The following is a 5,379-nucleotide window of genomic DNA, read 5'->3' as shown; positions in this document are numbered from 1 at the left end:
GGAATAGCTTCATTTAAAATTACCCTTAGAGTTTTAATAGGGATAATGCTGAATAGATAGATTAAGAAAAAATTTAAAACTTATAAATGTGAGACTTCCCATTTCAAGCCATGTTACTCACTTTCTTATGTTTAGGTTTATTTTTCTGACCTTAAATATGACTTTTTAGTAACTTTAAGGTTTTGTGGGGAAACAGGTATTATGCTTTTGTTGTATTTTGAATGGTATCTTTTTGTTGATGGTTCATTGTTGCTATATTGAAATGATGGTTTTTGTATGTTTTGTTATTCCTAGACATCTTGCAAATCTATTTCTTTAATGTGTTTTTATTTCATTATTTTAAATTTCAATGTGAAAGGATTTATTTTTTTCTAGTATTTATCAATGTTTTGGTCTCTTTTTATAGGACCCTCAGGAGTATTTTGAATAATGGGGATTTGTGGAATTATTGCCTTGCCTGTGATTTTAATGAGAATAAGTAACATTTTATCATTGGTTTGACAGTTTTCTTGAAGGCAATCTATCAAACTTAGGAAATGTCTTCTTTTTCCCAACTCCCTGAGAGTTTTTAATTTTTTAGACAGCGGTGGCTAATATAGTCTGTCAAATACTTTTCCAACGACTGTTGAGATAGTATATGTTCTGCTCATTTATTCTGTTAATCCAGTGCTTTAAGCATGCATGCATTTCCTATTACTACAACATTCTTGCATTCCTAAAGTAAACCTTCCTTGATCGTCATGCATTGTTAATACTTTAAGATGTTGTTACAATAAATTTGAAAATATTTTATTCATTATTTTTATTTGCATCGAGCTTAATGTTTATTCTCTTTACTGGTGCTCTCTTTATTGGGCATAATATTAGCATTTGTCAAGCCACATGTAATTATTTAGGAAGGTTTTCATCTTTTTAGTGTTCTGGAATAGATTATAAATGTCAAAGGGATTATTTATTCATTAAAATTTTTATAGAAATCCCTACCCATAAACCAGTAAGACTTGCTGTCAAATTAGGGAATATGGGGATGCAAAGACTAGATCTTTGATTTTCATCTCAAGTTCTTCAATAATGTTGATTTTCTAAGCTGGGCATGGTGGCTCATGCCTGTAATCCCAGCACTTTGAGGGGCCAAGGCCGGCGGATCACCTAAGGTCAGGAGTTTGAGACCAGCCTGGCTAACATGGCAAAACCCCATCTCTACTAAAAATACAAAAACGTTAGCCAGGCATGGTGGCAGGCACCTGTAGTTCCAGCTCCTTGGGAGGCTGAGGCACAAAAATTGCTTGAACCCGGGTGGCGGAGGTTACAGTGAGCCGAGATCATGCCACTGCACTCCAGCCTGGGAGACAGAGTGAAACTCTGTCTCAAAATAATAATAATAATAATAATAATAATGTTGATTTTCTAATTTGAAGTATATTGAAATTCAATAAGCAAACATTCAAAACACTCGTATGACTCTCTTGAATCTTTATTATTTAAATAGCTTTCTATTGTACTTGAAAAGATTCGAGGTATATCCCTCTGTGTCCAAAAGGTCAGTATAATATTATGTACACATTATCTTCATAGCACAACTATTTGGAATAAGCTTTTCTTCAGAGATGTATTGGCATAAAGGAGCTCTGATTTGTTTAAATATTTTAAAAGGTATTAAAATATCTTTTCGTTTGAGAACCTCCCCTATATACTCAGGAAAGCTCACCTTTTCAAAACCTGAGTATTAACTATTTCCAAACATTCTGTAATGTTTATCAAAAACAAAAAATAATGAATACAGATGACCATTATTTTGGAGAGCCCCATTGTCTTCATCTACTCAGATCATCCACAATCACTGGTGAGGAGGCAGAATTTTGTCACTGGGACAGCAGTCACTTGACCCAGAATCCTCTACAGATTCCCTCCAGGAGCCCTTCCCATTGGCTCTTTCCTAATCATTTCATGTTTTTTAGTTTCCTCAGTAAACCCTTGGTCTTAGCAAGAGTCTTTATTCCCCTATTATAATTATCACCCTAACTACAGGCAAGAAAAGAAAAATAATCTACCACTTATATCAGTCAACTATTGCTGCTATAATGCTACGTTATAGATTCACCCACAAATTTAGTGGTTACAATAGTAAGCATCTGCTCTCATGCTTAGGTTCTCGAGTTGACTGCTATTGACTCATTTAGAATACGCTTGATTGGGCAGCTCTATTTCCGTACTTATGTTCCAAGACTGAAGCTCTTGGCTATGATGGGTTCAAGTTCGCTCCACTTTTCTTTCCAGGGCCTAGGCTAAAGGAGAAGACATAGCAGCCCATGGGACATGTTCGTTTCATGAATGATCACGATTGCCAAGAAGATAAGCCAACATACAGGTTATGCTATGGCTGCTAACAACTTCTTTTCCAGAGTAAGTTAGATGGCCAAATCTAGAATCAACGGGTGGGGCAGTTCACTCAGTACACTAGACAGAGGTATGCATTTATAACTTAATTAAGAGGAAATGAAGAATTGGGGTGAATTTTAAAAATCTATGATACCACTGAGAGTATTTCCTTTCTAGTTTCTCTCTGCTCTGCCCATGCTTCCAACCCTGGTGAAATCCACTGCGTTTAAGACCCATTTTCATATTTTGTCACCCAACTTTTCTATCAGAAAGCACTCATCTTTGAGTGGCTCCATCTTAGTAATGAATCAGAACAATGACTAGTAAGAGAAAATTTAAAAATACCCATCAGTCCCCATGTGGTCTTCACAGAAACAGAGCCAAACTGTTGTTATTTAACATAGTTCAGTGAGGTTCTTGGTTTATAGGTGAAAGCAATAAACATGTTGGTTTCTTTTCTTTCCTCATTTGTTCTTCAGCAACAGCAAAGGGGATTTTCATTAAAGGGATCCAATTCCAGTTTAAAGATTTGGTCTGCAAAGTTTAACAAATAGTCTCAGTTTCAAAGTTCATTTTAACTGCCTCTAACCTTTTACTAATTAACTTATCTTCTTTCCTTCTAGATGCCAGAAGAAGGCTGTTGCTATTGTTTTTCTCCATGCTTAAGGATTTTTGTCCTTTGCAAAATAATCTCAGAGTGTATCATAGAAGCAACTGATGCCCCAATCTATACCCCTCAGTCAAATGTGTGGATTCATTGCAGTTGTGCGACACATCCGTGTCTTTCTACCTCAACCATCCATGCCTCTCTGCCTGTGGGGCTTTCTTGGCACTAGAGGAGTTTGCTCTGCCTGTATGCAGGGCAGCCTAGAAGTGTAATGGGTTTAATTTCCCCAGCAGCAATTTTCAACCACTGAGAAACTGGAACTGGTGCAAAAACAGTCCAGCTTCCCTATCTCTCTTTGGGCCACACTCCCAGAAAGCTTGAGATAGCAGTAACCTGCTCCCTTGTGCACAGCTTTCATTGGCTGTCTTCCCTTTTCTACTTCACTCCTCACTCCCTTGTTGCACTTCCTGGGATCACCTCTCAAACTACCTGGGGCATTGTGACAAGCATCTGTAGTCCCAGCTACACAGGAGGTTGAGGTGAGAGGATCACTTGAACCCAGGAGTTCTAGTCCAGCCTGGGCAACATAGCAAGACTCCTGTCTCTTAAAAAATAAAATAAAATACATGTATCTACATCCTTTTCTCAGGATTGGCTTTTGGAGGAGCCTAAAGTAAGACTGTAAGCAGGAAACGCTGAGAGCTCACCCTAAAATGCACAAAACTCAGAGAAGCTAAAGCAATAAAGCAACTTAATTTATGTGTAGATAAAAAGCAACTTAATTTATGTGTCTCAGAGATGGCATTGTTCTGTCAGAGCTGGCAAGTTAAAAAGCAGCCAAATACAAAAAATGTGCACAGAAGAAAAAGAAAAACACTCATCCAGGTGTTGGTCTGTGTTTAAAGCACAGAGAGGTGCAGTTTGGTCTTAGGCTTCTTCTGTACCCTGGTACATTAGTCTGTTCTCACTCTGCTATGAGGACATACCCGAGACTGAGTAATTTATAAAGTAAAGAGGTTTAGTTGGCTCACAGTTCAGCATGGCTGGGTAGGCCTCAGGAAACTTACGATCATGACAGAAGGGGAAGCAAACATGTCCTTCTTCACATGCCAGCAGCAAGGAGAAGTGCCACGCAAAATGGGGAAAAGCCTGTTATAAAACCATCAGATCTTGTGAGAACTCACTATCATAAGAACAGCATGAGGGTAACCACCCCCATGAATAAATTACCTCCCACCAGTTCCCAGCTCCAACACATGGGAATTACAATTCAGATTACAATTCAAAATGAGAATCTGCGTGGGAACACAGCCAAACTATATCAACTGGCTTCTTCCACTCCCTAACTAGTATTACCAGATCTTTTCTCTCTATGGGTGCCCCTTTCTCTGACTATTGCCCAAAAGGGATGAATATGGTCCTTTGCTCATTATTTCAAGAACAATAGATTTGGATGAGACTCATGTGCTTCTGAGAGTTGATGTTGAACCACTCTTGTGTTGTAGCTCACATCCTCTTGGCCACATTTTTACAGCAACCAGCTTTGTGATAGTGTCACCGCCAGCACCTTGCATCAGTTGCAGCACTTATCTCTTGCTTCTCTGTTACCATCTGTTAAGATGCCTTCTGCAAACTACTCAGCCATTCTGAAGCAGGTGCAATCTTTGAAGTCCAAGATTGTGAACACCTTCTGGGCCAACATGACCAATGGTAGAAGAGAGCCAATGGATCATCCTTCCTCTCATTTGTCCTTCTGGTGGATAATTTTGAAGTGTATTCTGTGTAGTTTCTCAGAGTGTCCCCTGGAGAACTGTGTCTCATTTGCTCACAGCATTGTTCAGATTAACACATCTTCGTGGTTTTACTTTTTCCTGCATGTACACACTTGTGTCCAACCCAACTTTCTGGGGAACACTATGCTGCTTGGGTCCACATTTCCCTGTTTCTCCCTTCCTAGTGGCTCCTCACACACCCCTGGACCAATTGTTCTGACATCAACATGGTCTCCATCCTTAATGGTCTCCACCCTTAAAATGAACAAAGGGGTAAAGTTTTAAAAATGAGAGTCTTGCTGCTGACTCACTGCTCTGAAGGTATTAACCATGTGTAAAATTTTGAACAAATGTTTATAACTCTAACTTGTTGAATACTTGTTGACATACTTGTTGAATTTGTTAAATTTTTAAAAACTTCCTGATTATACTTGTTAAATTTTTGAGAACTCTAATTCTTCCTCAAAATTGGTCCTTCATTCATTTCCACTTCTCTTTGGAATGTACAGTATTTACAACTATGGCTGCAGATTTTTTTTGGGGGTGGTTATTGATTCAGAAAAAAATGCTTATTAATATGTCACTTGGGCAGGCACTATTAAGAATACAGAGTGACTAAAA

This window comes from Theropithecus gelada, chromosome 10 (genome assembly GCF_003255815.1).
Source record: "Theropithecus gelada isolate Dixy chromosome 10, Tgel_1.0, whole genome shotgun sequence".
NCBI classification, from domain to species: domain Eukaryota; kingdom Metazoa; phylum Chordata; class Mammalia; order Primates; family Cercopithecidae; genus Theropithecus; species Theropithecus gelada.
The sequence above is the reverse complement of the archived record's forward strand: the minus strand, read 5'-3'. Positions refer to the sequence as shown.